Here is a 13,466-nt window from a genome sequence, read left to right on the forward strand (position 1 = left end):
TGAATCAGATTAGAGAAATGTTGACCTTCCCTCTAATAACAAAGCTCATAAAAAGCAGAAAACCACCGACATGTTTGGTGAATATTACTGATGTTTGCTCGTCCAACTTCTCAGCACTTGTTTCTGTCGTTTCTTCTACATAATAACTCAGATTGTAGATCGACAACAGCATCACATTTTTTAGCCCAACTGGACGTCAGATTTGAGCTCCGAGCAGCTAAAAAGCAAAACAGTGTTCTTATTTAAAGCTTCTTTAAACAGGCCTCCAGCGTTCACACCGTCCACTGAGATCAGACTTTATAGTGAAGCTGTAGACGTCCTGTGTCCAGCAGCAAAACTTCCAATCAAATATAGTTGAATTTTTAACAAATGAGAAGGAAAATGTGGCATCTTGTGTATTTAAATGTGGTAATTACAGTTTTTTTTAACACAATCTTTAAAATGTGAATATCTTTGTTATCTAAAAGCAGCATATAAACATAATTTAACATTATTATCGTTTTCTTTCCTCTGTTTGTACTCCGGCCTCCACTCACATGTTGACAGCTTCATTAATAATCACTTAAATCTCCACCGTATACGAGCGCGCTGTAAACTCTTTATTAAATATGAATATGTCGCCTATAAGTGCTAAATGAGGGCGTTAAAGTAAAGTGTGACCGTTATCATATATTCATGAACTCATGAGTGTTTCAGCTGCGTCCGGTGATGACGGTTCAGCCGAGAAACCAAGAAGCCAAGAAACCCAAAACTGTCGGTCCACGCTGCATCGTTATGGTCGATTAATCAATGAATAAATCGATCAGCCGCTATTTTTATATTTGTTGAATCATTTGAGTCACTGTTTAGTGAAGAAATGATTTAAATTTCTAGCGTTTAAGTTCTCTAACATGATGCTTTTCTTTAATATCTTTGTATTCTGATCGGCACCTTGATATTTCTGATTTAGACCTTGTGGATCTTTTGTCTTTTGCCAAAAGCAGTAACACAAAAAAACACTTTGGCAACAAAGTGAAAGCAGGATTTGAATCTGTGAGAGCAGAAACGAGCCGACGAGCCACAGAGATAGAGCCCCGTGTGAGTAAACAGACTCTTTACCTTGATCCAGCATGGCTTTCTGGGTAATGGGTCGCTCAGAGGAACCGGCGGCGCGGGTGGCTTCATTAAAGCTTTATTGTTCCATACAGCAGCACAAACTGCGGTCACACTTCCAGCTGCTTCCTCCTCCTGTGATGTTCCTGCTGTTCACCAGTCAAGTGGCAGGTGCAGCAGAACGGCTGCTGCTGCACCTGATCTGAGCCACGAGCAGCACAAACCAGTCAGATGCAGGCCCGGTTCTGGACTGCCTGGATTGGGGCGGCAGTAAGAAATGCTGATGGGTCACCAACTGCCACTGTTTTAGGAGCCATAAGGAGGATGTTTTTTTGACAAAGAAAACAAATCCTGCGGCCAACAAATTATATCATATTTTCTATTTAAATTTGAAGCATTTTAAATTTTTAACCCACCTCCACCTCTCCGTTGTAGGAAGACAACTTCATCAATGCCCAATTATAATTAGTTATATAATATTAAATGGAATCCAACCCTAAATCTTGCACAACTGGCAGACAGAACTTTTGACGCACCTTTGAGCCCCAGTGATGCTGTAATCATCAATATCAATGCACAACCTCAGTGTTCTATAATAAAAACATCTTGCCATCATTCGTTATCCATGTCTGCCTCTTCTAGCTGACGCTGTACTTGATTTTAAAAACAAATCAGTCGGTTTGCAGCATTGTTCACCGTCAGCCACTTGGGGCTGCCACCCTGGATTTGTGGAACAAAAGTTCACTCGACTAGCTGACAGACTAATGTTGGCGTTCATAGTCCTGCAACTAGCCTGGATGAAGTCTAAGGTATCTGTATCAACACTGTTAATGTTTAAAAAAAAATGTACTTATGGCTGATATAAACAAGCAAATCTCAATATTGGTACTGGCCTCAAAAGTCCAGTTCTGGTCAGACTGTAGTCACATGGATTTAAACAACATTTCTAAAACTGTTCGTTTACATCAACAGCTGATTCTCAACCATCCCTGTTCTTGTTTGTGTCCTTCAGCTGCCTGAAACACAACGTGGGCCTTGGAGGACCATAAAGTCAGAGACCCATCCATGGAGGAGGCTGTTGGAAAGACCCCCACCCAACAAATGGTTCAGTCCATCCCCGGCTGACCACAGCAGCTCCAAGGGGAAATGTTTTCTGACCAGACAAGTCTGCAAAACCTTTCCGCCAAGTTCTCTGGACTGGGAGGATTTGCCTTCCCCTGAAGGTCTGACTGAGTTTTGTGCGAGGAAACAAAGCCACATCTAAATGTGCAAAATCAGAAAGAAACAGCAAAAAACAACCTGGCAATCAGATCACAAGACAAGAACTCACCAATCACCTCAACTCCTGTTTGTCAAGCTAACACAGAGATAACTTTTTGCTGTCATTTTCCCCTGACTGCTCTCCACTGGATCGGCCATTACTGGTGCAGCTGAGGAGCCTGTGAACTATCCTGACTAAAAGGCCTTTTGGATTTATTTCAGGTTCCGTTTTCTGTTTTATATAATACAATAAGTTCTTGGTGTAAAACAAGGTGCAGAATCTAAAGGTTGAGATGTAAAAACCTTCAGTTAAACAAAGCCTCATTCAGAGACATGGAAAGTAATCAAAACTAAAACACTAAGACATTAAAACAGCATCTGAAAGACAGAACGGAAAAATCTGATATAATAAGCTACAGATAAAAAAAATGCATTAAATTAAAGTACTTATTTGAAAGCCACAGTGAACAGTTATGAATTAGATGAGTGGACAGTTTTACTTCAATTACGTTACTGACTACTTTGAAATAAGTAACAGAACAAACATTTTAAATAACCCTCCTGATCCCCATACAAGTAAACCAAATGTGTTCAGTTCTGAGAACATTTAGTTCTTTACAGACCAGTAAGTCAGTCTTTCCCAGAACAGGAACAGATAATGAAGGTAATGGAGGTCCTGCTCTCCATTACAGAGAGAAAATGTACACATCAAATATAGTTAAAGCTTTGAAAATGCCACTGAGAGGAAACACTGGACTCCATCAACAGACTCAACACATTCTTTAAAAATCTATAAAAACCACAATAGAGTGTTCAAGAAAAAGTTTTATTAGGTAATTAACCAGCAGAGACAACAGTGCCGACTGTCTGAGCAGGTGGAACCAGAGTCAACACACACCTGCAGCACCTGAAGGAGTTTCATCAGGAGACGGATCCTCAGTTTCCTGCTTCAGGTCCTGAGGAGGCTCGTCCGTCACCTGCAGGAAGAGAAAGGAGAGCAGTGGTAGTTTGATGTCTCTTTGTGGAGGATTTGTGTTGTTTTAAGTTTGTTTGTTTTTAGAGGTTTTTGTTTGTTTTTAGAGTTTTTTGTTTGTTTTTAGAGTTTTTTGTTTGTTTTTAGAGTTTTTTTGTTGGTTTTTAGAGGTTTTGTGTGTTTGTTTTTAGAGGCTTTTGTTTGTTTTTAGAGGTTTTTGCTGGTTTTTAGAGGTTTTTGTTTGTTTTTAGAGTTTTTTTGTTTGTTTGTTTTTTTTTTTTTTTAGAGATTTTTGTTTGTTTTTAGAGGTTTTGTGTGTTAAGTTTTTGTTTGTTTTTTAGATGTTTGTTTGTTTTTTAGATGTTTTTGTTTGTTTTTAGGGGTTTTGTGTGTTAAGTTTTTGTTTGTTTTTTTAGATGTTTGTTTTTTTAGATGTTTGTTTGTTTTTTAGATGTTTTTGTTTGTTTTTAGAGGTTTTGTGTGTTTGTTTTTAGATGTTTTTGTTTGTTTTTAGAGGTTTTTGTTTGTTTTTAGGGGTTTTGTGTGTTACTTTTTAGATTTTTTTTTTTTTTTTTAGATGTCTGTTTTTAGAGGTTTTGTGTGTTTGTTTTTGAGGTTTTTGTTTGTTTTTAGGGGTTTTGTGTGTTACTTTTTAGATGTTTGTTTGTTTTTAGATGTTTTTGTTTGTTTTTAGAGGTTTTTGTTTGTTTTTAGAGGTTTTTGTTTGTTTTTAGAGGTTTTGTGTGTCTGTGCAGGTTTTTATTGTTTTTAGAGGTTTTGTTTGTGTGTTGAGGTTTTGTTTTTGTGGTAGTTGTTTGACCTCCACAAAGAGACCTGGGTCTGTTTTTGATGAGTTTTGAGTTTCCTTGTGGAGGTTTGAGTCTCTAACTCAGTTGGATTTAACCTGAAATCACTTTACATAATTGATTTACATGGAGTTTTAATCTAATTTAATTCAGAAGTAAATTAGAACATTTACAGGTTTTGTTTTACTGAGAGGAAATATTAACAGGTCTGGTTACATTGCCTAATTGCATTTATTTGATTTAATTAATAAAATATTTATCATGTGTACACACTGAGAGCGACAACATTAGAACCAATGACAGGTGAAATAAATAACATGGATGATTTTGTTCCAATGCCATGTTCGGCTGTGAAACCAGGAGTCCTGGCATTCATGTGGATGTCTCTTTGACAAACACCAGTCACCCAAACACAGCTGCAGACCAAGTACACCCCCTCATGGCAGCAGCACTCCTTGGTGGCAGTGCCCCCCCAGCAGGACAACGCGCCTGCAACGCTGCAAAAACTGCTCAGGAACGACCCGAGGAACGTGGGAAAGAGCTCAAGGTGTCAACCTGACCTCCAGATTCCCCAGATCTCAATCCAACTGAGCTTCCACTGGATGCAGTCAGAGCCAAGAACAATCCATGGGGGCCCCAACATGGATGGTAGTTGGTTCTGGCGCATCCAACAGATGCTCAGCTGGATTGGGATCTGGAGAATGAGGAGGCCAGTTTGACACCTTGGGTTCTTTGCCATGAGGGGGTGCAGTTGGTCTGAACGGTGTTTGGGTGGCTGTGTTTGTCAAAGAGAATCCACAGAAATGACAGAACTCAAAGTTTCCTAGCAGAACATTTGATTGTAACAAGATGATCAATGCTCATTTCACTTGTCAGCTGTTTTAATGTTCCAGCTGAACAGTGAATATATACATGTTAAACACTTTTCATATTTTGCATAAATTGAGTTTTTTAACTATATTATTCATACTTTCAGCTTTAGTTACTAGTTACTTTACAGATTCATATTATCAATATTAAATATTCGCTGATCAAACATTATGTATTATTATAAATTAAGTTATCCAGCAGTAAAAGCAGAAAGTTGAGAGTCAATGTGCTGCATATGGAGGACAGTTATAAATCAATTGATTAACTGGATGGTTACTTATAAAGCAATTCTGTAGAAAGACAGCTGATTTTTGAGTCTCATTCTCAGGTCGTTAGAGAGTCGACTTGTTAAAAGTTAGAAGACCTGTTTATTCGTAGACATTTTATTTCAAGATATATATTTTTTGTGTTTATCCAGTAGCTGTAAAAACACTCCTTGAATCCTGTGGGTTTTGAGGTGGGGCCTAAGTCTGCTCTGGTTGGTCGGTTCACACAAGCCTGATAACCAAGTTTGCCTGGCAGATCACTAACAACTGGACTGCTGTGTTACTACACTTCTGTGACTCGAACTCTACGGTGGTGAACTGGTTGTCACAGCTTACTGCGCTCAACATTGTTTAGCTAACACTGTTAGCCTGAAAAGCTTCATAACACAATGTTTCTCTAGCAAAACAACTTCCAAGGCCTCATAAAGCTGATCGAGCACTCTCTGAACACACATTTGCACGCTCAAGTGGAGACGTACCTGAACTGAAAACAAACCTTCAGTACAATTAGAAGGACAAAGATAAACTAACAATCACTCAAGCTGTTTGTAGCTATCAGTTCACTACACTTCTACCATGAACGTGACCACAACAGCTGCTTCCAAACAAAAAACCGTCTCTACAGCACAATCGGATCGTTATTAGTGGCCTGCTGGGCGTTGAGTCCGAGGGCCCTGTAACAGCTTTGTAATGATCTCTGCTTGGTGTTATCAAGCAGGATGCTGTTGCACACACTTGCAGAGAAAATGAATTCCTGCAATTGTTTTTTTTTTTTAAATTTGTTTTATCGCAGAGGTTCAACATTATCTTCAAGCAAAGGCATCGCGTCCATACACACTGAACTCGCGAGGGGAATCGTCATGGACAGATGAGGGCAGAGATCCAAGCTGCTTTAGTGGCGTCAGGCTAGCTTCTACCGTGGCCCTGAGCATGTCCCTAGCCAGGCCGAGGCCCAAGCTAAACACGCACACTATGTGCACGCTTCTACCAACCATAGGTGTCTGAACATGAGGGACCTGTAAGTTGGCGGGATCGCACAAGGGCTCGTAAGATACGCTATTACCAATACCAGCAACTGATCAAAGGCCTGACTACTGCCATTCATGGAAACCACTGCTTACAGCTCCGATGGACAGCACTCGGGCATTTGCCATTGAAGATAGCTGAAGTCTGGCCAAGTTAACCTATAAATTACAATAACACCAGGTTTGCCTGGCAGACCACTAACAACTGGACTGCTGTTCCTGAACTTTTGTCCCTAGAAAGCTCTATACAACAAGGCCTCCAAAACAACAAGTTTTCACTCCGTTCTGCTGGATTTGTAGCTCTCAATTCGCTGCACTTCTACCATGAACGAGAACGCCAAAGCTAACACCAGGCTCTGCTCAACAATGTTTATACACTCAGAAGGACATGGACAAATTAGCCTTACACAAGACACCAGAAATTAACATGTCTCCTTTGCTGCACCTCTACCATCAATGAGACCACAAGAACCGCTTTTAAACCAAAAACTTCACCCCCGCACAGTTGCACGTCAGAAACTGAGTACGTTACTTATTCATGGCCTGCTAGATGAATGGGCCGAGGCTAACGTTAATGTTGAAGCTACATAAATGAAGCTGTCCATTTAAAATGTGTAAGTCCTGGCTCAAAACCCATAGGCTTCAAAGGAGGCACAAGTATTTTAAACAAGGTTAGTTTCACTGAGAGGAAATATAAACAAGTCTGGTTACAGTGCCTAAATGCACTTATTTGATCTAATTCATATTTAACATGTGTACACACTGAGAGCCACATCATTAGAACCAGTGACAGGTGAAATAAATAACATGGATGATTTTGTTCCAACGCCATGTTCGGCTGTGAAACCAGGAGTCCTGGCATTCATGCCTTTTTAATTAGATTTTTTAAAAGACAAACAGAAAAAGAGGGAGAGAGACTAGTGTCCCAACAGTGACACTGTCGTGGCTTCTGCCAACACAAACTGTCGGTATTCAACGACCTGTGAATGAGACTCGACTGTTCTCTACAATCAGTTACTGATCATAGAGTATTAATGAACAACAATTGACAAATCTCACACTTTCTGCCTTTAATGTTGGCACCTCCATTGCACTGACCTTGTTGGACCAGGTGGCTCTTCTCTCCAGGTCTGATCACCATACAGGTCAGAGCTGTTCACCTAGAGAGAGGAGGAAGTGCTTTAGTATAACATGCATATCTGTGTGTGGATAAATATATATATATATATATATATATATATATATATATATATATATATATATATATATATATATATATATATATATATAGTAAAAATATCAGTGGCCAACACCATAAAAAACATACACAAAATAACCTGTCTATAAGTCAGCTGTCCTGTAGTAGTGCAAGTCATTAAAGAGTAGATATTGATATTTACATCATAACTTGCATATATGTGTTTATAGATTATGCACAAAAATCCCTTTAAAGTTCAAACAACATGTACTGCCTCTGAAATACTGAAAACTTGTGCCTTTTTTCATTTTTTGGACTCATTTTAATTTAAATATCTTCAAGTTTACTGATGCACAGTAGCAGCATTAACACAGGTTATTCTAACTGCTCATTTAATGCTAACTTACAGGAAATCAGGATTCAGTTCAGGAAACTGTGGTCCAGCTCGTCCTCAGCAGCCTGTTCCTCTGCCCACACTTTGAGCTTCTGGCTGCTCTCGTCCTGGAGAAACGAAGGCTCCTGTGGTGGCTCGTCTCCACCGTTCGGCTCGTCTTGTTCGTCTTGGTGATTCGTCCTTTCAACCGTCCATCACCTGCACGATGAGAAAGCAGAGCAGTGGTAGTTTCACGTCTCTTTGTGCAGGTTTTGTGTGTCTTTATGGACGTTTTTAGTGAATTTCTGGAGGTTTGTGTATATTTGTGGAGAGTTTGTGTATTTATAGATGTTTTTTGTTAATTTGTTGAGCTTTGACACTCTTTGTGGACTTTTTGTGTCATTGTGGATGTATTTATGTATTGTGGAAGTTTTTAGTGAATTTGTGGAGGTTTGTAGAGATTTTGTATGTTATTTTGGAGGGGTTTGAGTCTTTTTGTGGAGGTTTTGTGTGTATTTGTGGAGGTTTTAGTGAAATTTGTGGAAGATTTGAGTGTATTTGTGGAAGTTTTAGTGAATTTGTGGAAGTTTTGAGTGTATTTGTGGAATTTTTTTAGTGAATTTGTGGAGGTTTTGGGTGTATTTGTGGAATTTTTTAGTGAATTTGTGCAAGTTTTGTGTGTCTTTGTGGACGTTTTTAGTGAATTTGTGGAGGTTTGTGTATATTTGTGGAGATTTTGTGTATTTATAGATGTTTTTTGTTAATTTGTGGACTTTTTGTGTCATTGTGGATGTATTTATGTATTGTGGAAGTTTTTAGTGAATTTGTGGAGGTTTGTAGAGATTTTGTATGTTATTTTGGAGGGGTTTGGGTCTTTTTTTGGAGGTTTTGTGTATTTGTGGAGGTTTTAGTGAATTTGTGGAAGTTTTGAGTGTATTTGTGGAATTTTTTAGTGAATTTGTAGAAGTTTTGAGTGTATTTTTGGAAGTTTTAGTGAATTTGTGGAAGTTTTGAGTGTATTTGTAGAATTTGGAATTTTTTTAGTGAATTTGTGGAAGTTTTGAGTGTATTTGTGGAATTTTTTAGTGAATTTGTGCAAGTTTTTGTTTATATGTGGAGATTTTGTGTATATTTGTGGATGTTAATTTGTGAAGTTTTTGTGTGCAATTGTGAAGATTTTTAGTCTTTTTTGGGAGATTTTGAGTGTATTTGTGTAAATGTTGTGTTTATTTGTGGAGGTTTTGAGTGTATCTGTAAAAAGCATTTATCATGTGTACACACTGAGAGCCACATCATTAGAACCAGTGACAGGTGAAATAAATAACATGGATGATTTTGTTCCAATGCCATGTTCGGCTGTGAAACCAGGAGTCCTGGCATTCATGTGGATGTCTCTTTGACAAACACCAGTCACCCAAACACAGTTGCAGACCAAGTACACCCCCTCATGGCAGCAGCACTCCTTGGTGGCAGTGCGCCCCCTGCAGGACAACACGCCTGCAACACTGCAAAAACTGCTCAGGAACAACCCGAGGAACGTGGGAAAGAGCTCAAGGTGTCAACCTGACCTCCAGATTCCCCAGATCTCAATCCAACTGAGCTTCCACTGGATGCAGTCAGAGCCAAGAACAATCCATGGGGGCCCCAACATGGATGGTAGTTGGTTCTGGCGCATCCAACAGATGCTCAGCTGGATTGGGATCTGGAGAATGAGGAGACCAGTTTGAGGCCTTGGGTTCTTTGCCATGAGGGGGTGCAGTTGGTCTGAACGGTGTTTGGGTGGCTGTGTTTGTCAAAGAGAATCCACAGAAATGACAGAACTCAAAGTTTCCCAGCAGAACATTTGATTGTAACAAGATGATCGATGCTCACTTCACTTGTCAGTTGTTTTAATGCTGTGGCTGAACAGTGAAGATATACATGTTAAACACTTTTCATATTTTGCATAAATTGAGTTTTTAACTATATTATTCATACTTTCAGCTTTAGTTACTAGTTACTTTACAGATTCATATTATCAATATTAAATAATTGCTGTTCAAAAATAATGTATTATTATAGATTAAGTTACCCAGCATTAAAAGCAGAAAGTTGAGAGCTTAGGGAGGAATTGTGAGACAAGCCAGTGTCCTGCATTATGGAGGACAATAATTAATCAATCGATTAATTGCGTGACAATTCTGTAGAAAGACAGCTGATTTTTGAGTCTCATTCTCAGGTCGTCAAATAACAAACTTTGTGGGCTAATTAACAGGACTCATGAAGAGTCGAGTCTTTAACTTTAACTTGTTTTTTCATATACATTTTATCTCAAGATATATTTCATATATATGTATTTTTGTGTTTATCCAGTAGCTGTAAAAACACTCCTTGAATCCTGTGGGTTTTGAGGTGGGGCCTAAGTCTGCTCTGGTTGTTCGGTTCACACAAGCCTGATAACCAGGTTTGCCTGGCAGATCACTAACAACTGGACTGCTGTGTTACTACACTTCTGTGACTCGAACTCTACGGTGGTGAACTGGTTGTCACAGCTTACTGTGCTCAACATTGTTTAGCTAACACTGTTAGCCTGAAAAGCTTCATACCACAATGTTTCTCTAGCAAAACAACTTCCAAGGCCTCATAAAGCTTATCGAGCACTCTCTGAACACACATTTAAACGCTCGAGTGGAGACGTACCTGAACTGAAAACAAACCTTCAGTACAATTAGAAGGACAAAGATAAACTAACAATCACTCAAGCTGTTTGTAGCTATCAGTTCGCTACACTTCTACCATGAACGTGACCACAACAGCTGCTTCCAAACAAAAAAACGTCACTACAGCACAATCGGATCGTTATTAGTGGCCTGCTGGGCGTTGAGTCCGAGGGCCCTGTAACAGCTTTGTAATGATCTCTGCTTGGTGTTTATCAAGCAGGATGCTGTTGCACACACTTGCAGAGAAAATGAATTCCTGCAACTGTTTTTTTTTTTAAATTTGTTTTATCACAGAGGTTCAACATTATCTTCAAGCAAAGGCATCGCGTCCATACACACTGAACTCGCGAGGGAAATCGTCATGGACAGATGAGGGCAGAGATCCAAGCTGCTTTAGTGGCGTCAGGCTAGCTTCTACCGTGGCCCTGAGCATGTCCCTAGCCAGGCCGAGGCCCAAGCTAAACACGCACACTATGTGCACGCTTCTACCAACCATAGGTGTCTGAACATGAGGGACCTGTAAGTTGGCGGGATCGCACAAGGGCTCGTAAGATACGCTATTACCAATACCAGCAACTGATCAAAGGCCTGACTACTGCCATTCATGGAAAACACTGCTTACAGCTCCGATGGACAGCACTCGGGCATTTGCCATTGAAGATAGCTGAAGTCTGGCCAAGTTAAACTATAAATTACAATAACACCAGGTTTGCCTGGCAGACCACTAACAACTGGACTGCTGTTCCTGAACTTTTGTCCCTAGAAAGCTCTATACAACAAGGCCTCCAAAACAACAAGTTTTCACTCCGTTCTGCTGGATTTGTAGCTCTCAATTCGCTGCACTTCTACCATGAACGAGAACGCCAAAGCTAACACCACAATCTGCTCAACAATGTTTATACACTCAGAAGGACATGGACAAATTAGCCTTACACAAGACACCTCTGGCCAAGTTAACCTATAAATTACAATAACACCAGGTTTGCCTGGCAGACCACTAACAACTGGACTGCTGTTCCTGAACTTTTATCCCTAGAAAGCTCTATACCACAGGAACTCTGAAACAACACATCTCCGCTCAGTTCTGCTGATGCTGTAGCTCTCACTTCACTGCACTTCTACCATGAATAGCCAGCTGTTAGCCAAAGCTAACACCAGGCTCTGCTCAACTTAGTTTATACACTCAAAGGACATAGACAAACTTACAACTGTTCAAGCAAAACCTGACACTGCGTCAAAACCAAAAACTTCACGACCGCACACTTGCATGTCAGAAACTGAACACGATCCTTATTAGTGGCCTGCTGGTCGAATAGGCCGAGGCTCATGTTAATTTTGAATCTACATAAATGATGCTGTCCATTTAAAATGTGTAAGTCCTGGCTCAAAACCCACAGGGTTCAAAGGAAGTAGAAGTATTTAAACATGTCTTGTTTTACTGAGAGAAAATATAAACAGGTCTGGTTACAGTGCCTAAGTGCATTTATTTGATTTCATTCATAAAGTATTTAACATGTGTACACACTGAGAGTCACAACATTAGAACCAATGACAGGTGAAATAAGTAACATGGATGATTTTGTTCCAATGCCATGTTCGGCTGTGAAACCAGGAGTCCTAGCATTCATGTGGATGTCTCTTTGCCAAACACCAGTCACCCAAACACAGCTGCAGACCAAGTACACCCCCTCATGGCAGCAGCACTCCTTGGTGGCAGTGCCCCCCCTGCAGGACAACGCACCTGCAACGCTGCAAAAACTGCTCAGGAACGACCCGAGGAACGTGGGAAAGAGCTCAAGGTGTCAACCTGACCTCCAGATTCCCCAGATCTCAATCCAACTGAGCTTCCACTGGATGCAGTCAGAGCCAAGAACAATCCATGGAGGCCCCAACATGGATGGGAGTTGGTTCTGGCGCATCCAACAGATGCTCAACTGGATTGGGATCTGGAGAGTGAGGTGACCAGTTTGACACCTTGGGTTCTTTGCCATGAGGGGGTGCAGTTGGTCTGAACGGTGTTTGGGTGGCTGTGTTTGTCAAAGAGAATCCACAGAAATGACAGAACTCAAAGTTTCCCAGCAGAACATTTGATTGTAACAAGATGATCAATGCTCACTTCACTTGTCAGTTGTTTTAATGTTGTGGCTGAACAGTGACGATATACATGGTAAATAAAATATGATTTTATCATTTATATTATATATAAATGATGTCAAATAAATGCAGACATTCTAAACAGACATACTGTTTATATTTCCTCACAGTAAACAAAACCCATTTAAAATACTACTAAATTTAAAGACTAGTGTCCACTGTAGTGGTACAGAGACACTGTAGTGGCTTCTGCCAAGCCAAACTAGAGTATTAATGAACAGCAACTGACAGATCTCACACTTTCTGCCTTTAACTTTTGCCCCTATATTGCACTGACCTTGTTGGACCAGGTGTCCCTCCTCTCCAGGTCTGATCACCATACAGGTCAGAGCTGTTCACCTAGAGAGAGGAGGAAGTGCTTTAGTATAACATGATGACTACATGCATATATGTGTGTGTGTGTGTGTGTGTGTGTATATATATATATATATATATAAATATATACTTACATACATATATATATACATACATACATATATACATTACATACATACATTTTATACATTATAAATTTTTAATGGTAAACCAAAATGTAAACCAGATGTATTAAATCCTGAGAACATTAGTGCTTATATAATTTCAATAACACATTAAACCAGAACTGAGACAAACACACAGAATCCATTCTGTGCTGGCTACATTGAGGCTGCTTATTGTGTGTATAAACTACTTTAGCTACTCAAAATAACCTTCTAGATGCTGACATACTAACACACTGAGACATTATTAAACACAACACATGGAGCCTGT

At 39.8% G+C, this 13,466-nt stretch overlaps 1 long non-coding RNA gene across 2 annotated transcripts; it reads right to left on the bottom strand.

The window, feature by feature from the left end:
- Positions 1-413: 413 nt before the first annotated feature.
- On the bottom strand, positions 414-13,055 carry LOC119016639. 2 transcript variants are annotated; one of them, XR_005074216.1, is made up of 5 exons: positions 12,994-13,055; positions 7,898-8,082; positions 7,391-7,452; positions 3,251-3,329; positions 414-1,346 (listed from the first exon to the last, which is right to left on the bottom strand). It is a non-coding gene; the product is annotated as an uncharacterized LOC119016639 (long non-coding RNA). The 2 variants fall into 2 exon arrangements; XR_005074215.1 differs by lacking the exon at positions 414-1,346 and having other exon boundaries at positions 3,149-3,329.
- Between the last annotated feature and the right edge of the window lie 411 nt (positions 13,056-13,466).

The sequence above is a fragment of the Acanthopagrus latus genome, chromosome 3 (genome assembly GCF_904848185.1).
Source record: "Acanthopagrus latus isolate v.2019 chromosome 3, fAcaLat1.1, whole genome shotgun sequence".
NCBI lineage: Eukaryota > Metazoa > Chordata > Actinopteri > Spariformes > Sparidae > Acanthopagrus > Acanthopagrus latus.